The 22,511-nt window shown below is 39.9% G+C and overlaps 1 protein-coding gene across 2 annotated transcripts in view; it reads left to right on the top strand.

Moving 5' to 3' along the window:
* PRKAR1B (protein kinase cAMP-dependent type I regulatory subunit beta) overlaps nt 1-22,511 on the top strand; it is a 91,664-nt gene that overhangs the window by 29,301 nt on the left and 39,852 nt on the right. The gene's annotated exons all lie outside the window — the stretch shown is intronic.

The raw sequence follows: 22,511 nt of genomic DNA, 5'->3' as shown, positions 1-22,511 counted from the left end.
GACTTAGCTCTTCTACCTGTTGGCTTCTACAGTGTGTTAAAACTGACTTTGAAGGTCCTTTTAGTGGTGTAGTTTTGTGGCTGCAAAATTTTCAGTGGTCTTGATGCTGATCTTGTTTAACACTGGAATTGCTGCACATATCTCAGTGGCTGTTCATATTATTTACACACGTGAGATTATAGGTGTGTCTGATAGATATTTTGAATCTGCACCCATCCTATAGAATTTCTTAAGTGTGCTGTTAATGAAACCTTTGTCTCAGCTAACCCCACATGATATATTATGTACCAGCAGTACTTCTTAAAAGCACTTTAGCCGAATTTTCAAGCTGGCTAGGCTTAAAGTTGTCAAAATCGTATGTATTTATGTTAAAACTCTTCAGAATACTGTGTGGATGTAAATCTTTTTGTGGAGGTGCTGCATTGGGAGAGACAAAAAAGGCACTTTGTGTGCTGGGAAAAGAGCAGCTCCAGAGGATGCAAATGCTACTTCAAACCTCATTTATTGTCAGAGCAGCACTGCAGCGTGTGAGCTGCTTGGAAGCTGGACATCCCTGGTGCTCTTTGAGAGCTGTCTCTAACAGCAGCTGCAAAATTGCTGCCTCATAGTCTGAAAGAGAAAGTCAGAGCTAAAGCAGTAAGACATAGAGACCTTTTTTTCCACTCTATTCTATTCACAAATCCTTTTATAAAGGCCTGTAGGTACCCAGAGAACAGACTTCTGCTGCTGTACCTGCCACTGGGTGGCCTCCATTGGAGCTGAAGGAGATAACATACATCTATGTAGTACATTTTTTTTTCTTAGCTAAATATTGCTGAAGCTTCTAGACAATGGGACTGTTTAAGACATTGTATGGAATTCAGCCTGTTCTTTAGTATGAAAAATTGGTAAATCAATATTTTGAACCTTTTTTGTCCTTACTAATTGGAATCAGGTATATCATAGAATCACAGAATGGTTGGAATGGGCCTTAAATACCATTTGGTTCCAATCTCCTGCCATGGGCAGGGATATCTTCCACTAGCCCAGGTTGCTCCATGCCCCATCCAACCTGGCCTTGAACACTTCCAGGGATGGGACAGCCACAATTTCTCTGGGCAACCTGTGGCAGTGCCTCAAACCCCTCAGAGGAAAGAATTTCCATATAATTTACTTATAATTGTACAATTTCCTTAATGCTTTTGTTGACATATCTATGCATTTGATTAGATCAGAAGTACTTCAGTTACAGGTATAGTTGAAGGAGAATGGGATTGAAAAAACAGTAGTAGTGCTTATAGTAGGGTTTCTTCATAGCTCTTTGCAAGTGGAAAACATCCATTCTTTGCAATCCTGAAGGGCTATAGGGTCAGAATTGCCTTACTCCTCTGCCTTTTCAAATGAACTTTGCATCACTGCCACCACCTCTAAATAAAATTATTTAGCATCTTTTATAATTACATGATCTTTAAAGCATCTCTCAGAACCACATTTTAGTCCTATTATAGTCAGTGTTCTTTGGAGCAATTAATTATGTATATCATCACGAGGTCAGAATCAGAACATTATGTTTTCATCTCTTGTAGTGAGATAGCTCCTCGTACATCCCATCATGCTGCTGTACACATAATTAGTACTATATGAAGAATATAAATTAACATGTTAGTTTTGATGGGAATGTTGATGAGCTTGGAAAGGCGTCATTAATATGCTCAATAGTGCAAAATAATACTTCTGATTTTAGCTTCCCTTGCTTTTCCTTTCAACTGGTTAAGCTAAAAATATGGCACATCTGCTTTCCCTTTACACATGTGAAAATGCGTGGAATGCGAAGTAGGAGAGAGAACAGCGACCCTCTGGGTGAGAAAACGTGAGGTTCAGTGCTGAGACACCGATCCCTGCCTCATCAGGGGAGCAGGGCTGAGGGAGGGCTCAGGGTACCACTTGTTGCTGCAGGGATGGAAGGGGGTCCTGACACAGCACTGCAGCATCACCACAGCCGCACACAGCAGGGTGGGTTCTGTTACTGGTTGAGTAAAGATGAATTACTGACTCCACTTGGAGATGCCACTGCACTTCTTCCTTCTCTAAGGCCTAAGTAGTTTTGAGGACCGTTGAACTCCTCCAGTCCCTTGAACACATGTGGTTTAGTCCTCGGTTTACTGCTGCTAATGGATCAGATAATTTAGGCAGAAGTAGAAGATCCTTATGGATGTAAATCAATACTTATTAATGACATCTAACTCTGTTAAGTCTCAGGACAAAGGAGAATCCAGCTATAGGATCTGATCTGCAGGTTGATACAAACTGTGCAGAAGACCAGTAGAAAGGATGAATAGCAGCAAAAAGCAAATGATGGAAAGCTTTGTGAAGTACATTTATTTTAATAATAGTTGACTCTTAAAAGGTCTTCTTTGCCTGTTGTGCTCTGGGCTTTTTATTAAGAAGGGTAAGTAACCATTATCCATGTTGACCACTTTTTGGATATCCATTGCTATTGTGGTTGATGAATAAAATTAGGAAGTGAGTGTCTGATCCTGAAAGTGGATCTCTGCAAAGCTTGTGGAAACTGGAGGAGCTCAGTGGACATCAGTGGGAGCTGCTACGGGAAGGAGGATTAATCGATATTAAACTGGCGGCCAAAGTAAAGGAGCTGTCAACTGGGAGCAAAACAACAGAAAATATTGGTAGGAGAGAATTAAACTGTGCTCTTAGATAGGTCTTTCATAAAACTGATTCAGTCAGAAAGTGGCTAATTAGTTTTTACAAATTCTGGCAGTGGTTTAAACTTGTCTGCCTTTCATAGTTACTTGAAGTCTCATGTAAAGTAGAGTATATTTCAAATGTGTTTGAATTAATGTCTTCTCATTACTGGAGTCTGCTTTTTCCTTTCCTTTCCTTTTTTTTTTTTGTGTTGATTTAGTATGCAGGAGAATAATATTGCATCGGTGCAAAATTGCTTAGATTGCAAGTGTGTGACTTTAAACCCAGTATATTTTCCTAATTGTCATTTTTGAAAGTTTCCATTTTTTCTTTTAGTTTTCTTAGTAGTTTTTAGTTCTTTTTTCCCAGATTCAGCCTCTTGGTAGTGACCCAGCTTTCCAGTCACACAGGCATGAAAAATCAGCATAATTAAAAGCCACCTAGTAAAGCAACTTCATAATAGTTTTTTTCTGAAATGCTAATGAGAGATAAGAGAAGACTCGCCCATGTTTGCTCTGTCAATTGCTTGAAAAAAAAATCCATCTATTGCACTTGGTGATTTGGTGCTGGTAGAATATTGCAGCTACTTTTATTGAAAACTCAGGGTTTAACTAAGACAATGCTTTTAGTCCCTGACTTACAATACTGATTATAATTTCTGGTCAACTTGAATTTTCTTTCTACCTCTATTCCTGTGGAATTCACAGTGATGCCACTCTGCCCTTCCCTCTTAAATCCCTTGAGTTTACATTCTGGTAATTTTCCACTTTTCTCCTTCTCCCGGCCCTCAGCCCTCTGCCTCACAGCTCTCTTCCACTTTGCAATTTCTGATTTATTTCTGGCATCTGTTCAATTTCAGAAAAAAAATAATTCTAGCCTATTAGTCTTGAAAGGAAATATAAATTCCATTTTTATCAACATTCGTCAATTAAAATCTGATATTGCAAAGCCTGTTTATAAATAACTTGACTATTCCAAATTTATGTTGATAATGCCTTATACCATTCATTCCATATATATAACACTTTAATGTGGCAGATGAGGAGAGATGTTTCTGTGAGGCTATATAAATTTACAAGTACAGAAATAAAATCCATTGACTGCACTCCAGCGTCACACTCACTGTGTGTACGCTCACACTTACACACATGTGCATATAAGTTGCTTTGAAAGATGAACTTGTATATAATTATCTGATAAGATATGAAACTGAAGCCTGAAATCTGGGCTGATCTCTTGAGTTTTGGTTTGGGGCCAGATTCCGGAAAATGATTTGAGTTCCGATTCCGGCAAAATCCCCCGAATATGTTTTTCTGGCAGTATTTTTGAGAACAGCTGATCTTTTCACATTTTTTCCATTTGGTTTAGAAATCTTAAGAGAGTAACCAAGATGCCACTGAAATACTGCTGTTTGCTGCTCACTGAAAGGAAAATGCAGCCCATATACATGGAGCCATAATTTTGGCATTTTTCTCTGGTGTATTTCAAAGCTCTAGATGATAGATAATGACATTAAGGAGAGTGAGTTGAAGTTAATTGCAAAGCATTGCTTATTAGGTTTGAAAGAGATATAATCACAGGGCATTCTAATTCCTTAAGACACTGATTAATATAACAGCTACAGAGAAAAAACTGGCAGGGAATACGTTTCTAGGGAGTTTGCAGGATTGCTGGTTTATGCATTTTCTTTTACAGCCTACACAGTTGGAGATAATTCAGAATCTCACTGTTTAAGAGTAAGCCAAGTATCTAAAATCTTGTGACCATATTTAGGGATGGATGAAATGTTTTGGTTAAAATAGCTCACACTCCCCTACACATGCCCGTGTTTCTGTCCGGCCTTCAGACCGGTGAAAGGAAGAAACAGGAGACCTCAGACATTTCCTTTGCCTTTCTTGTCATCCACCAGCTGGGTGCTAATGATCTCACGCTGCTTATTCCAGTACCCAAACATCTGCCTTCCCTCTGGACTTGGTTGAATCACCCAGTGCTTTTACCAGTTGCTGTGTTCATCCACAGCTCTGTTTTGGTTTAATCATCCCATTAGCTGAAGCTGAAGAAACACTTTGTGGCATGTGGCACTGGTTTGTTCTGCATCTCATCCAGCACGATGATGGGCTGTGCCAAGTGGGGTTGTCTCCTTGCAAGGGTGGAAGAATGTGGGGGAAATTCAGGAGTTATGGGAATGATAGCATTATTTGGTGTTTACACCTTTTTTCTTGCTGCCCCACCGGTGCTGACCTTTTCCAATTACTGTCATTCCCTGTCCATCCGGCATGTTTGTCTGGATAAAGGCTGTCTGCATCTCTGGTGGGAATGTGCAAAATACAGAGAGGGCTAGAGCAGTGTAAAAATAACATTTATTAGCAGACAGATTACAGGCTAAAGAAGGGTGTTTTGGGGGAACTGCAAGAAAGGCAGTCCCAGCTACATCTGTAATAATGAAATTCTTACATAGTCTCAGACAATCTGCTCCCAGTATGTACCAGGACACAAAGCATCACCCATGGCTGTGCCAGGAGCCTGAACTCCACACAGTCAGGAATTCTGCACAGCCCATGCAGTTAGGCAGTTTCTCCAGCTCTAATTGGCATCTAGAGGATGCTCAAAAACCCCCTAAAGAGGGCAAAACGCAGCAGGCTTCAGCTATGGGAGGTGGATTCTGAAAGCCACCAGTGGCAGAATGGGGAGATTGTTTTTGAAGAACGAGATGTCTCATTCCTGACCCCGTCACCTTCCGTGCGAGCCGGGGGAGAGCACTGATGCCAATGCAATAGGCATGCTCAGCAGATGTCCAAGGCTCTGGTTTGTATCCAGTGATACTAAAGGTTGTTTATAAAGGCAAGACGTTATTGTTTTGAGTGTTTGGCACTGCCTCTCATCTTTTAAAAAGCTGAGAGGAACAAATCTGATGAGGTTTCCAGCTATTTTGTCTCGGTTACAAGAGCAGGCTGCAGAAATCAGTGTGTCTTCTCTGACAGTGATCCTGCACTTGTTTTACTCTTCGTAGCCCTGCTAGGAAACATCTTTTTACTTGTCCTTGGAAATACAATCTGAAAGGGTTCTCTTGAATCACCGTGTTCAGCCATCTGATACTGTAGAAAACCAAGTCATCTAGCCTAAATGAAGATGTTTTTGTTTTCTTCAATTTATTGGGCTGCAGTTGTTGGAAAGCTGCTCCACAACACTACTGTTCCCATGGCAAGAGAGCATCTCACTTCCAGACTAAATGTTTATATGTGTTGATTTTTCATGGCTTCATTGTGCATTAGTTAAAGTAACTCTTTCAACTCTGTTGTTCACCCTTACCCTTGCCTCTCATCTCTATGTACTTATAAATTAAAATGGTATCTGTTCTTTACTTACTTAAATGATTCATACTCTTTTCTTCTTTTATAAAGATAGGCTCTCCATTGCCCTTATTGCCCCAGAATACTTTTTTTCTGCATCATTTTTGAGCCAAGTGCATCTTGTTTCTTTGTTCCTTGGTTGATTAGAATTGTGCACAGCATTGAAGTGAGATAATTTACAGAAGTGCTTTTTACAAATGGCATTAACACTTCCTTGCTCACTTGAAAGTGACCCAGTTTATACTGATAAAGGGTGGGTTTGCCTTTTTCCCAGCCAGGGGTAAGCCAGTGGCTTACGGTTATCCAGTGGTTTAATGAATTCAGATTAAAGTAGAAATTGTTGCTGTAACTTCAGCATGCATGGCCTTTCATGTTAGATAGATTACTGAATTTCAATCCAACTTTATTACTTCAGTCATCAAAAGCATCCTCTGTGCAATCCCTCCGAACACAGAATCTCCACTTCTTAGGACTGGGCCTTGAAATATTCTTAATAAAATTACCTCTGGGCTTGTTCTTCCAGTTCCAATATCAGCTGTTGTTAATTTTACCTTAAATCATTGCCTTAAACACATAATGGTTCTTCTTCCTAATCAGCTTTCCCATTTTAGCCAGCAGTTTACCTCACAGCACTGAACCTGCTTGCTTGAAGAATTGATTGATTTATCTTGTCTAGAATATCAGTTATCAAATAAAGGCAGAAAGCAGATATTGCAGTGTGTCTCATTTTTCAATTACCTCTCTGACTTTCATTATTCTTGACTCAAAAATTTGTCTTCAAGCCTTGCATTACTGAGTTTGGACTAATGGTGAATCTATAGCTGCCCAGGTTACCTTGGGATAACATCAATCCATAGACATCAAAGATGATAAGCAAAGTGACTTTTAGTTCAGTCTTTTCTGAGTTGATTATTAAAATGTCAGACATCCATGATGCAACCCTGATTTCACATCAGGAAAAATATACCCTCCTGAGCCTTTCACGATAAGAATTTCAGATTGTGGGATGTCTGACAAATTTAGCTTTCAAATGCAAGAAAATGAACAACTTGGCTGTCTCTCCCTCAAAATGCTGTTGAAATAGACAGCATATTTACAAATTTCCATTTGTAATTAAAACAAATGAAACTGAAAGACATTTATGCTTTTCCTTTTTTTTTCTCCCAGCAGGTCACTGAGTCACTACCTCTATTAAAATCTCTTCCAAAACTTTCCTCGTTATTTCCTCATAGTTTTGCATGCTGTGAAATAATTACCATATAAAATGTTCCAGCATGTAAATGAGTTCACCATATAAAATATATATATGGTATTACATTAAGAATTCATAGTGGGATTTTCACAGTAGCCAAAAGAACTCAATTTTTAAGGGAATTTTTTGGGCACTATTTCAAAGAGAAAGTGACATTAAATATAAATGTTCTGAATATTGTAATTGTTATCACTGTTCACTGATAGTCCTTTCTAGAGCATCCTCACAGGGGTAAATAGTTTGCCAGAAAAAAGATCTGCATGTTCTGGACACAGATTCTACTCAAAGGAGACAACAGTCTTCTGCTGAGCTTTTCAAAGTTGTGCTTATTAACTGAGTCTATTTTGGCATCGTATTTTTCCTGAACAGGACTGTTCTGAAATTATCAGTTCTTCTGAAAACCCATAAATGTGGATTTTTTGGCTTTTAATTTTGAAAATCCTGGCTATAAGTTTTATATAGTGGTTCTGTCTGTCGAGAGAACACTTAGCCTGAGATCTCATCTGGATTTAGAAGACAGAGTACAAAGACATTTTGTCTTTTGCTTGTCAGTTTATTATCTTTCATGTTCCAATTTTTGTACAGTTGAAAATCGCTTTTCCTTTCTTTGCAAGTTAAGAAATAAATCCTGCTTTAGAGTGCAGCCGTTCTGCCTTTCCTTGAATTACTACGAACATTAATAAAATTCAATGAAATACACAGTGCTCATATTAATGAGAGTTCAGAGGCTTCTAAAATATTTGGAGCAATAATATTTCATGGATTATTTTGGAGTACTCCTTGTAGAGGTCAACTGTGATATGATCACTGAAACCTGTGGCTATACTGGAGCCTTAGGAAACCTGTGTAAAAATAAACCACATGGCTTTGATAGACCAAAGCAGCCAGCAGGAAATAAGGGCAGAACTATACACCCACTGCTGAACACCAATGGCATGAGAGAGGCCATTAAAACAAATAATATAAATGAGCCTGAGCTGACTATAAGACCTGCAAGGTGATTAATGCCTGTGGTGACAAGTTCGAGGCATAGGAGGAGATTAAAGATTAAGTTAAAGGTAAGAGTGCTAACAGGCCTTTTCCTGCCCAGTGCTTCTAATTGCTCTTCCTTCCTGCAAATCCAGTGGCCAGCACTGCCTGCACAGCACCACATTCCTCCAGGAGGCTTGTCAGGCTGGTAGATAAATGAAATAATTCTTTTAGAGCACTTTGTTCTGTCTTTTCTTTCTTTCTTTTTTTTTATTTTGTTCTTTTCTACTTTTCTCCTTTATTTCCTTTCTTTCTTTATTCTTTTTAGCCTGTTCTGTTGTCCCTTGTAGGAAAAAACTGAGAAGTCATGTGGGAGCTGTCCCTGTTGGCTTTAAGCAGCGTCCTGTGTTGGGGTGGTAAGTGTAGGTTGGTCCAAACCAGCCTCCAGCTGCCCACCCAGACTGGTGCAGTTGGCAGAGGAGAGGCCACCAGGAAGCACAGGAAAGGACTGCAAATTTCTCTCGCTTGGCTTTCCAAAACAACTGTTCAAAGAACGAGAAAAACCTCGAGTATCAGAAAGCCTGGTCTCCTGAACCACCAAGGCTCAGTTGAAGTGTATCTACTGCCTTATTTGCAGAAGGTTTTAACACTTGACCTGAAAAGTCAACAAAAGAATCACCGTCTCCCATCTTAATAAATTAAGTTCTATCTTCTCTAATCACTTCCTACAAACACACAAAGTCATCTGTTTCCTTTTGGCTTAGATCTTGTATAATGTTTGGAGGAAGAAGGTCTACTTTTGTCAGCACCCCTGTTAAATTTATTTACTTTTCTAGTTCAAGGAAAAAGCCTGTAACTCTGAAAGTCATCCAATGCTTTTATTTATTTATTTTGCTAGATTTGATTGATACATCTTTGTTCTGAGCTCATAGAAAATTGACCACAAATACAGTAAAAGTGCTTCTTGTTAAAACACTTCCAGAACATCCAGGTGTTCCCCTCCTGCACTTGTCTCTCGTGGGAAGAAACTTGACCTTAGATGAAGGTACATTGAATTCAGAAGTGCTCCATCAGAAATCTTTCTGGCCGATAAGTCCAGAGCTTGAAACATATTCAGACTACTTTGCTGCATGTAATTCTGCTGCTTGAGTTATAAGCAAGGGTTCTCAAGCCAAGATGGAAATAGGGCAGCTGGTTTGACTTCCTTCTGTGTCTGAGAAACCTTTACCTGGCTCAGAGGGCACGGAGAGTCACTTGGAGAAGCAGAAATGTCACCCTAAGATATCAACAGTGCTGAATAGATGCCTCTTAACACTGGTCCATAATTGTTCATTGGTTCTTTCTGGCATAATTAAGAAAACATGCTGTAGAAAATGAGGTTGGTGATCATTCTTCTGAAGAATTTGTGTAAATATCTGTACATATACTTGTGTCTATGAATGTATATATACATATATATTTATTTATTTCATGTTGCATAGGCCACCAAGATTTATTGTCCTTGGTAGTAAATATTGACCTTGGATTTATCTCAGTCAATGTTTACTTCTTAAGCCAATAAATCTTGAGGTTCACCTTAACAGAAGTCAATATCTGCTTAGTGTTCAGCTCCATCATTAATATAAATATTTTAGTGACCTTTGCATGTATTAGTCTATTTTAAAGTCAACTTAGTATTACAAATCCTATGGCACATCAGCAGTTTATTTTTCAAGTGGTTTATTCATTTAAGATTTTTTTAATAACCTCTGATATTGCTGCTGAGGTGGTGCAGAAAGCGTGTGGTGTGTTTTCTGAGGAGAATCTCAGGAATGTGAGTGCAAGTTGCTGTGTCCAGTGGAGAGGGAGGTGGCCCAGAGCACCCCTGTGTATTTGTGTGGTTCATCACGTATTTACCTACTACCAGGGTAGAAGCATTGCTTTGATTGCTGCCTCTTCTCTGGGCTTTTTTCTTTGTATGAGCAAATCTTTCCGAGATCAAGTGTTTGCTTTTCTGTATCTGTCACTGAGTTTAGGGCTAACAGGGACCTTTAGACCACCTAGTCTGACCTTTTTATCTCCTGCCATCTTTGTCTCCTCCATTTAAGAAACACTTTTTGCTGCCTTCTGCCTCCCTTCTCTTATGACCCTCACCAAGGGAAATTTCTCAGCGGTGTCCTTATTAAAGTTTTTCTTTCTAATTGCATCTGGTTTGGTGTGAAACCATCTCAGACTAGATTCAAACTGAAGTGTCCCAAAGGAGCATTGCTTTGCAAATCAGTCTGGGCTGTCACCCCCAAACAGGCACGGACAGTGCCCTTTCCTGCCCTTATACTTAGGCATGAGCATTGCATCTGAATGTTATCTTGAGCCATTCAGCCATGGGTGGGGTCTCTCCTGATGTCCTCCCCTAAAAAGTGAGATGCAAAGTGGAGTCTAAATGCTTATGACCTCTTCTCACCTCCTCTGGCCACAGGAACAGAGAAGAAGCCTATGATGTGGGTCCACGGGTTGTGAAACCCTCCCTTTTAAATAAAGGAGCCTGAAGGCTTCAGGACAGTTACTTAATTCAGGCACTGGTCTCAAAATTTTCCTTGTTATTATTGTTATTATTACTGCACCACAAAGCACATATCTAATACTCCTGATTACAAACCACTTCATCAGCACAGATAAGAGACATGTTCTTCATCCCAGAATGTTCTCACTCCAAATCCCTGATTCTACCACCCCCTTTTCATTAAATTACTCCTTTTATTCCAACTTAGAGTGCTGACTATTCACATGGATAAAAGCTTGCAGGGTTAAACCCTTTGTGAGCCTATAGAAAATGTTCTGTGCATGTGGAGAGGTTTTTATTATCTGTTATAAAGGTGCTGCTGCAGTAAATGGTTCAAAAACATTGTGCTATGGAGGCTTCTGATCTCTGTCACATGAAATAGCATAAATGTCAGACCAGGGATTTATATGAATATTCCTTGAAGAGAAGCAAAGACAAGGAATTAGTTGTTCTCTTGTCCTATTTATTCCCTTTAATTGGATTTATTTCTAAGTGGGCTTTGGTATAGAAATTTCTGCTTCATTTCTTTATTGTGTTTTGGAATTTCATATCAATACAGATAAAGCCTGCTTGCCCTACATTAAAAAATATATTTAAACCGGTGATGTTCCTTAAACAGCAAAATCTTCTATTTTTTCAAAACTATTTTTTAAACCTAACCTAAATCAGTTCTCATCTTACAGACAGAGTAAGGTGCTGGTGTTGAAGCAGTTCACAGTAGCAAATGCAGCCAGGATTCAAGATCCAGAGCAATTATAGCTGCTGATGCCTCAAGTCTTTGGGGGAAGGAACTGTGAAGCATTTCTTTTCCCAGAGGGATATGGGTGCTACAGGCCATATCGTGGCTGGTTCCTGCGAGAGACCTGATAGAGCAAGTACAGCACTTGGCTGGTTTTCGGTGCATGCCTCCAAGTCAGACTGAGGAGCAGCTTACTGTTGTCAACCTTTGATTCATAGAGTTGTGTAAATGGGCAAAAAATTCCTTTCTGTCATGCCAGAGGCCAAATTAAACAGAAATCTGTAAACTGGGAGGGTAATTTAGTTGGGAGGAAGCAACATGAGTCGTGTGATAATGTACTCCTGCAAGTTTTTTTGCAATTTGTTTCGGGGCTGAGTTTATCCTTCTTTATTTAATGCCATAAAATATAATTCTTTCTGCTGAGAAATTGCTTAAAAATTATACCAGGGTGAAAGCAAACACAGAGTTAACAGAGCCAAGCAAAGGTGTTTGAAGGTCTGGACTAAAAGTGACCACAAATGTCAGCCTTAATACTGATCCACCAGCCTGCCTGGCGAATTCTTCATGTTCCCTTTCAACCAGGCATTTAAAAAATGTACTGCAGATATGCAGGAAGGCATATACAACACTGCTTTTCCCCCTCTCCCATCCCAGCTATGCTAATGAAAGCCCAGCATAGCTGAGATTTCCAGATCTGCTATCGCTGTGGAGAGATAAAAGTAGACCCGTGCACTGATACATTGCAGAATTTAACTCTGGGCACTCGTGATTTTTGTGATGTTTGCAGCAGAATGCGGAAGAAGGAGGTTAGTGCAGCATTTGCTGGGCAGGTTTTAGAAACACAGTGAACTGCTGGGGAATGAGTGCTGGGAGGTTGGAAGGAGCAGGTGTTGCTGCCAGGGATATTGCTGGGTCTCTTCAAGATGTCTTTGATGTGCATTGCAATAGTTAGTGAAGGCTCAGAAAGAAAATTAGTAAGAAAGGTGGAAGGAAGTAATGTAATGGTGTCTGAATTTATTTCCATAGGTATGAAGGAAGTGCGCCCTTAGGTCTGTGTTTGTGCATCTATAGATTTATGCTTTTCATGCTTAAAAAGCTCCCTTTCCTTGGAGCCCTGCAAATGCAGACCACTTAAGAAAACATGCATGTATCATCTGATCTAATCAATCTCTATTTTCTCCTTTGAATTAGTGGAGCTGTAAAAAATGAAGCCGCTTAATTGCGATAGTTCGCTAAAAAAACTCCTACAAAAGAAGTATTTATTGTCTGGGAAAATTTTATCTCTGGTTCGTTTTATTGTAGAAGATTCTATCTCAGAAATGCTGTGAATCACAGATGAAGGGGAGTAATGATGAACTTAAGGAAAACATAAGGAAAATGCGTGGGTGTATGAGTTTGCACATGTCTGTAAGCTATAACAGATATGCAAATAGAAAAGCAAGGGCTTGTGGACATGTGGTTTTGTGTCAGATGTGAATTTTATTCATCAGCTCCTTAACACTAGATTTACACACTTTTAAAAACCCATTCTGACTCATTCTAGAGAACCTCTATCAGCTATTTTATAATGGTTTCATTTACCGATCCAATTACAAACCAAATTGAATCCTATCCGCTAACGCAGGTTAAAGTGCTTTTATTGTACGCAGCTGTTTGGTATCTCCAGGTGTGGGAGCTCACAACAAGGGTGGAAATTAATTAAGCAAGATGTGGGAGATGGCTGCAGCCGTGTGTTATGAGCTTGTCAGCCAGAGGAGACGCGTGTCAAACTCTGCTTGATTGGTTGCAGCACACGCTGAGTGACTTGGAGCTACAACTCTGCAGAGCCTTGGCTTCGGTCTCTTGTCGCTCCCCAGCTTTTCCAGGAGCACTTTATATCGACACATATATTATCAGAATTACCCCAGGAGTTTCCTGATGTACTAAACTACCTTACATGAACAAAACCCCCTCTAACTGCATTTATTGAGCATCATATTGCTCTTTAGCATCGTGTTATTCTTTAGCGTCTTTAGCATTCTTGGAGTATTCTGATTTTTATGTTAATGGCAAGGGCCACCAGGCATGAAGGTTAAAGATTTTAGCCTAATAACTAATAGTTCTAAGTTGCCAGGCAGAGGTGCTGTCTTGTGGCACTCAAATCTTTCTTCTAGGTGCACAAGCTATAGCCATAAAAACAGTGTATAGGAGCAGTAAGTATATGATTCAAAGGAACAATTATAATTATCAAATACAATTTAATTTTCCTGTATTTATAGAAAACTGTTGGAAGTGATTCCTTCACAGAGTGCAAAAAAAAAAAATTTGAAAAAAAAAAAGAAAAGAGATTAATATGTTCATGTCCAAGTTCCACAACCACAACAGTTTGTGTGTAGACATGCTCTGAATAGGAAAATCAAGTGAATTATTAGAATAAAACTTTCTCTTGTCAGAAATTTGCTAATCACAGGAGTGCAAGAAAACAAACACATATAATTTAATTTTCATAAAAGAATGTCCTCTATCTCAATCTGAAAAGCAAATCAGAAAGTGCTATTATTGTTGAGGGGGAGGTATTCCTCTTCACTGCATAATGTGAAATGTAAGGTAATGTGTATAGTATGGTATTGTTCATATTTACTTATGTACATGTGAAATACAATTTATTATAGTTTATTTTTGAAAATAATGTCCTGTGTTCCTATATAAGAATATCCCTAGGGATATATGTTCCTTGTCCCTGTGTTGAGGGACATCTTCTCCATCATTTACTCCAAGAGATTGCATAATTGTGCATTTCCAATTGCAACCCTCTGGGACCTCTTTAAATCTCAGCTTATACTGCTGTAATTTCAGATAACTTCAGCTGTAGTAACTATGGAAGTGGGACACAGTGATCAGAGATCTGTATCAGTGCCATTTGCCCAGGGCTTCTTCAGCTTTATTACCTGATTCCTGAAGTAAGGATGAGTGCATAGTGACTCTCCAGCTTCATTGGGATAGTCCAGAAGAGGGAGCTTGAAAGTAAAGAGTGAAAGGATTTAAAAGTACCAGGAGGGATAAACTGTTCGAATATGACTTTGTTGTGGTCACCCTTTATCACTGGTGGAATTTGCTTCATATTAATAACAACAGAGGTTTGTTTTGGGGATGATAATTATTCTTGTGATGTTGTGTTTTGGTCCCAGGAGAAGACATTTTCTTTCAGTTACTAAGTTAAAATGCTTATTCTTTCAACTATTAAGTTAAAATGCTTATTTTTTTCAGTGTGATGTCCTCCATTGCTTTTCCAGAATTTTGAGAAAATGACAAGTAATTAATTGTGGGGAAAATGTAAATCATGGGGGACATAAAGGGTCATCCTCCTCTTTAGTCAGCTCAGATACACCAACCTCATTTTGGTGACACCAGAGCTGAATTTGGCCCACTTTGTCTGAAGAGCACGGTTGGTCATTGTGCTAAGCCTTCCCTTGGGTCACTTCTACGATGCCAGTGCATAAAAATAATACTCTTGACTTCATTACCGTGCCCTTTTATGCTTCAAATAATGATGTATGTGCAGCATTCTCAAAATCAGTGTTTTAGTAAAGTATTCTTGCAGCAATGCTGTGTTCTTACAGCATATAATCTCTGTAAATGTCTCTGCATTAGACTCTGGTACCTGCTGGCCAAGGAGAGAGTTCCTAATCACTATATGGTATCTACTAAACCAGAAAGAATCCTGTACAGTCTAGTGTGTGTGTTTCTCTGTATCTGTATGCATATATTTGTACATCATAAGCAAGTAGAAAATGTATTTTATTGATCAAAGTTTCTCTGGGAGGTTTTTTTTTTGCTTGTTTGCTTTTCTTTTGGCATTTAAATTTTTTTCTCATCTTGAATCTTAGTTCCAAGATGAAAATCTTGAGAATGCTCACACAGAGGAAAAAAGAAAAGAAATATGATTAAGTTCAACTGAAATAGCGTTTTCAACAATACCTCATTTTGATTTTAACTTATTACTAAGAAACGTAACTTTGAAGTAATTTCACAGTGAAAAGTAGATCCTCTGGAGATATCACAGTAGGACAATTGGACAGTTTCAAAACTTTTAAGACATTTTAAATTGAACATGACATCAGCCGTTTTCCACAGGAATATCCAGTTTTTTGAGCAAATTGCTTTTTTCCCCCCCAAAATCATGTTACCCAATTTCTAATCAAGGCCTCCTGGTATGCACAGGCTCTTCTGATGAGCAGTGCTGTTGGTGATGGGAAGCTGGGCTACAGCCTCTTTGCAATTATTCATGCAGGAGGGCAGATATTCCTCCATCAGTACACAGAGAGCATATTTTCCGTGCATTATGCATGGGATTTTCTCCAGCTGGCCTCCTGACTCACCCTCCCCTGCCTCCCCCGTGTCTGCGGCTGGGCCCAGGACCACCTCATCCCTCCCACTGGGAGAAGCTCAGTGCCAAGCCCTGGGCTCCCGGCAGGTGGACGGGGCTTCCAGACATCCCTGCTCCGACCTCCTGCTCGAAGCCGGTCTGCGCAGAGTTGGCTGCTCTAACCCAGAGCCTTGCCCAGCTTGGAAACAATCCCCTTCCCTGGGCCCCTCTTCCAGTGTTTGACCACCCTCATAGCAATTTTTTTTCCCTTTATATAGGTTGGTAATTTCCTCTGTCCCAATTTGTGCCTCTTCTCCTAGCAGCAATAGGATCTCCCTGACTGTGTTCTCAGAAGACACCAAACACAGTTCTCCCACCTTCTTTGCATCTGCTGTGTGCTCCAGGCCCTGAGCTACTTTGAGCACTCACTGTTTGTCAGTGTGTTTCTTGTGTGGGGGAGCCCAAAACTGGCCATGGTACTCCAGGCTGTCCAACAAGGCATGAACAGAGGGAAATAATCCATTCCCTCAGCCAGGGCTTGGCAGTGTAACTTCAATGAAGTGATGCTTCTGAGGGGTGGGAGGAAAAGAGGCCAAAGCACTGGGATAGAGAGTGGGATTGGACCTTGTCATTCTTGAGCCACAAAGTTTGGCCCCTTTTTATACCTCTTGTTGCAGTAATCCATGGCAGATAGTTTTCCAGATGAAGATCCCTGCAGAAACTGTCTCTGAAAGTTGTTGCTAACTTGTGAAGATGATGTGACCCATTGGCACGTAGATGTGTAGAGTCTGTAAAATGAATTGATGCTCTGCTCATGAAGTTATATGCTGTTCATTGGCTATAATAATTAATTAACCTATAAAAGGACTTCATAAAACAGTAAAAGTGGAAATATTTCACAGAAATAGAAGATGACAGATTTTTATTTCTTTCTGTTTCACATGTCTGCTAGTTATGTGGACCTGTGACTTAATAAATGTTATGGAATTAGACATGGACTTTAAATGTTACCCTGCCATTCAGTCTTCTCATGTCCAATTTCAAAGACTTATATAGTCATTATGGTAAAATTAATGCATGTCTTAATTGCAATAATAACTAATTGTCAGCCATTGTAATGAAGTAATTAAATATTCTAAATTGTTAATAGCTTTGTAAGCTGCTATAATTAATTTGTTGCTGTCCTAACAGGAAAAGACATTAAGAGAAGCAGATGGGTAATGTTTTTGTTAAGGCTTCTGTACTGACTCTTTCTTAGGTACATGCCTATGACACCACATATTTGGTTAAAGCAATTGTAAGCTTGGGGTTGTTGATTTTAAATACCTCTAAAAGGGAATCTTTTATTTTACCTGGGTGCTTTGCCTTTATTCTCAGTAGTCAGTAAATCATATTAATAGTTCTTGGTGGTTTCAGTAGTGTACATCAGCAAGGACTTGCAGCATTCCTAGGAACAAGCAGTATGGATTGAAGCCTTATACTTCCAGAGGGAGCCTTGCAGAGACCCTTTGCAATTTATTCTGTGGTAAAGTACCATGTTTATTCCTTCAATAAACAGATGTTTATTGAAGCCAGTTTGGTTTGAATTCTGTGCTCTTTGTCCTTACAGAGCAGGGGAAGCTGTTGTTAGAACAATTGCTAGAAAGTTGTTGTCTTTTCAGGAAATGAATCATAAGAAAATCTTAGACATACACAAGAAGACCCCATACAACACCCCCCCTCACACACACACACTTCAGAAATCTTAAAATAGTACCCAGATAGTACCCAGACACAAGAGCTACAGCTAAAGGAGGGTGGAGTTACTATCAACTCTGTTTACTAAACTTTAAAGGTATGTAAGTAGGAAAGGTTTAAAATGCTTGAATCCTCCTGCTAGGGCAGCCTCACTGCGAGAAAATGTTGCATGTCTTTTGTTGAATTATGCCAGAACAGCTCCATATCTTTTAAAGCTGTCCTCAACAAACAGGGCTGGCTTTGTTTTGCTGGAGAGATAGCAAAAGAAGAAAAAAACTCTGCATAGCACACACATTGAAGGCTTCCTGAGGCTGCCTGCACAATGAAATTGTTCTGATTGAACTCTTGACAAATTATAACCTGCAGGTATAACGAGGATTTTCCATTTTTGCCTAACACATATACATTTTGCCTCTTCCATTTTTCCTTCCCTGCAATGCATTCAGCACAGCGAGGGCTGGAAAGAAATCTGATTGTGAAACTGATAAATTGTCTTACATAGTTTCCCTATTTTGGCCATTGCCATGGTCTGGTTCTGAAAGTGCTTGGAATTCTCTTTCTCTGGCTTTGTTTTAACAAGCTTCTTCTCAGTTGCCTATTGCCAGTGCTATATTACCCACAGTGCACATCATTTTTTTTCCAACTCCTATTCTACGTCGACTCCAAGCAGCCCCGGTGTAAAAGCAGATGAGATGATTTATTTTTATCACTCACTTTTTCTTGTGAGAAAGAGAAACCCTTGGCCCTGCCCTCTCCACTGGCTTCCTCTTAGCACAGGCATTTGCCTCTTGGCAAATGGGGTCTATAAAATGCTACTGAATTAAATCAGCAAAGTGTTTAATCATATTTATTTTGCAGTCACTGCAATAAATTTTTTTTTTCTGGTCTAAATAGCTGCAGTCTCATTGGTTTGAGTGGGGTTTGCCTTTTTGGCATGAGAAGGGAATTAGTTCAAACTGGCCAGGTGGCCAGGAGTCATCAGAGATGCCAGACAGCAGAGGATCAGCCCCTGTGATTCCAGGCCTGATCACAGTTGTTTGCAATTCCATGTACACTCATGGAAGACACTCTATGTGTTAAAACTTGCTGCAAGCCTTTGATATCTTTGACCTTTTAAAAAAAGTCTTTTAAATTTTGATATTCCCTAAGAAGACAGCTGGTATTTTTTGATTGAATAGATAGAGATTTCATGTCTAAACGCATTTCTTGGTTTCACTTTGTTGGACTAGTTCACTGCTCTCTGTATGTTCTCTGCTGCTCACAATCTTTTCTTGTGATTTGTTTTTGAATGATACTATTGAAAGGTTACAAGGAATTAAACCTGCAGAAATCCCCCTGGAAAGCATTAGTGATGTCCTGCTAGCATCTCCTTTTGGATCCAAACATGGATATTCTGGTTCATAGAGACCCACTTGCAACTACACTTCCAAGCCAAAAAACTGCCCTTGATACCTCTTGATTGCAACAAATGTCTGACTCCAAGTGCCATGAGTAACCAGACATAGATCCTCTGGGAGGAGTTAGGGAAGCTGTGAAAAAATTGCAAAGCCTGTCAAAAGCTTTGGCTCTGGAGAGGGTGAGAAAGAGCCCTCCCAGTGCTGATGCTGAGCCCGGGACATGCTGGGTGCAGAGCAGCTCTCTTGGTCCATTGCAGCTCTCTTGCAGTCTCATGAAACAACAGCTTAAATACCAGATCTGGTGCCCTATTTTCTTCATCCATCACCTGAATAAGTCATCTGGAAAGAGGGCAAGCGATACATTGTCAACAAAATAAAGAAATCCCTCTGAGCAGTTCTCACTTACAGCACAATCATAAAAATCCTGGCAAGAAATCAAACCATTTCCATATCAGTTGAGCACAAAGGGTTGTGAGCATGGTCGGTGTCAACAGTGCAGGGGCAGGAGACAGAGGCTGCTGTGTTCTTGGTGCTGCAGCTCAGACAGAAGATGAAATCATGGTAGTTCAACATTCGAAGACTTAACTACTGATTTTCTGGCTTACTTTTTATGCCGGAATAAAACCTGCTTGAAAAAATTTGGTTGTCAGGAATGTCTTTGCATGTGTTTGACCCTAATAATTTAACCTTCAAACCCAAGAAATACAACCACCTACTTTTGCAGAGCTGGAGAAGAGCCTAATTACAGCCTGTGCTTGGTGCTGGGATGGTTGCAGCACTGGATTTGTAAGAGCTGTTTTTTTGCTGTAATGGCCAGAGAATGATTTTGGATGTCTCATAAACAGGTGTGTGGTACAGGAAAAAACATCAGACCATGTTTTTGGCCTTGGCTGTATTGTTTATGCCTTTAGCAAGTGCCTTAACTTATTCAGGATGTAAAGTTTGCTTTCTCTACATGGTGCAGGCCCAGGACACATGGCTGGAACTGAATATGGAGCATCAGACCTTTACTGGGGAGGTGGAAAATAAGTCTTTTTATTGCATTACAGATTTTGGCTTGAGTCAGGAACACATTTTTCAGATTTTCAAAGTATTTTGGTATATTGATCTTTGTGACATTTTTGTGTTTATTTCAGATGCTGAGGATAAAGGCAAAAAGAAAAGTTTCCAAACAAATTCTACACTCAGTCTGAATTAAATCAAAAGGCAGATTTCATATAGGGACCTTAAGCATTTGGTATTTTAGGAGATGATAATTTCCAGAAGGGTGGTTTTCTTTGGTGGTATTCTGAATGGCCCAGTTATTGGCTGCCAGACCTTTAGGCTGAGAAACTTTGAGGCTGCCTCCTGATCCATATCATTGGAGATCTGAGGATGTTTAATGAATCTCAAATTGAGCATCCAAAAGCAGAAACACTACGACTCATTAATCACTGTGAGAGATCTTGGCCTAACTATATCAATTAAGAACAATAATTCCCTAGTAGGAAAAAACATCATGATGTGTTGTCAGTGACAGATGTGATATTATTTTTCACTTATATTTATATCAAAGACATGCCCTTGTTTCACTTTGGAGTTGTAAATGAGCACCACCACAACTTTGGGTAACTTGTGTGTCTGTGTGTTCCTGTGTACCTCAGACTAATGTTTGATGACATCTCCTTCAAAGGTCTCTTTAAAAATTCAAGTCTTGGTCTAATAAGATTATGACTTCACTGAAATAAGATTAGGACTTCACTCCATCCTATGTGGGGTGTTAGAATATTTACACCTATATTCTGCTATGCGGAAGAATATTAGTGTAGATCTGCTGCTGCTGCTAATAGACTTTGGGTTCGTTACACTGTCAGCTGAAAGTTTTAGTCTGTGAGTTTTAAAGAGGGGTTTTTTTTGGATAAAACTAAAAGGTGATGTATAATTGAAATGTGGAACATTTTGGAGAAGGGTGGAGTGGTATACATAATTTATTGGACACTGTACAGTCAATTGTTAAGTCATAAATAAGGTACAGGATTAAAACAAAGATGAAAGGGTGAAACTGGATAGTTATTTTCTCTGTATTTCTATTTAAAAAGATAAGGTTTCCAAGTTTGTTCGAACAGCACATTTTGATTTGGATATTGATATTCACTGTGTTGTGCCTATTTTTCGATCTATCACATTGAAGACTTTCTTCTCTTCCACATTTCCTCAGTAAATGTTCTACAGGCTGCAGGACTGTTCTCAGAGCTTGGTGAGGTGCCCCAGCACAGCCAAAGGGAAGCCACAGGGAGGCAAAGGAGCCTCTGTCATACTGAATTCCCAGGTCCCAGAGCTGCTGGAAAATGACTTGCCTCATGGACATAAAGTCCTTTGGAGGCTGTTCCAGTTCATCACCTACCAGTGTGGCATTTTCCCCCAACCCACTGCAATCTCAGCTCCCAGTTCTTCTCAGTGGAGGGCTGGCACAGGGACCAGCTCCAGAGATTTGTCTGTACCAGGCAGATGATTTTTACCAACAGAGAAGTCCCTTGAACTGGAGAAATGCTGAACCCATCTAAGATCACAAAATTGAGTTTAGTGGATTTAAGAATATGGTCCATAGACTTCTCACAGTAATTTATTATAGGTCTTTACATTGGTGCCCAAAACAAGGTGAGAAAGAGGTTTCTCCTTGATGCCTCAGAGCAGGCTTTTTATCTGTGGTGGAGGTGTTTCCTGGATGTGAGTAGGAGTAGCATCGAGTGGGCCTGATGAAACAACAGGGGTGAAATACATTGTTTTGTTATATTTAGGTCATGGCTGAGCATCCCTTGCAGGTGCTGTGGAGCCAAGGGAGCTGCCTGGTCTGAAATCTCCCAGTTCTCCTGATGCAGAGCTGTGATACTGAGCAAAAACATCCAGACTGCTCAAGAGGAAAGACATGAGCAATTTGAACTTAGGAGTGAAACATTTCCTAGAACTGAGCCTGAATAAAGTCTGGAACAGTTGAACAGGAAATAAGCTAATAATGGGATTTTACAGTATGCATTTCCCATATAAGGTATTGAAATGTAGCATAGGTTTCACGGGTTTGTTTGCTGATTTTCTGGCTATTTTGATGAAAATTTTGGGTTTCTCCACTGTTCACGTTCTGTCATGGTTGTGAGGACTTTGCTTCATTCCAGGTTGAAGTGTTTCATCTTGCTGCTGTCGGTGGTCTCTGGATGGACCATTCCTAGGCCAGGCCAGGGAAGAGACTAGTTAACAATCCCCTCTTGCTGCCTTTTGTTTGTGTTGGGGAGCTATTTCCTTTAGCCCTTGAGGCTGATGCATAGGAAGGGGAAGAGAGGTGGGGAGTGCCCATCTCAATGTGGTTCATGCTTCTGAAAATAAGTTCCCCAAAATCTGATGTGGGGAAAGGAAGCCCTGGCTCCACGAAGCCTGCTGTCTCCCTCAATAAACAAAGCACTGGATTTGGGCAAGTTGCCCGAAGTGTTGGTGCAGGGTGTGTTCCCGTCCCTACTGCTCTGCCTGGCC

The sequence above is a fragment of the Corapipo altera genome, unplaced genomic scaffold (genome assembly GCF_003945725.1).
Source record: "Corapipo altera isolate COAL_440 unplaced genomic scaffold, ASM394572v1 104, whole genome shotgun sequence".
Lineage (NCBI taxonomy): Eukaryota > Metazoa > Chordata > Aves > Passeriformes > Pipridae > Corapipo > Corapipo altera.
The sequence above is the reverse complement of the archived record's forward strand: the minus strand, read 5'-3'. Positions and strand labels throughout refer to the sequence as shown.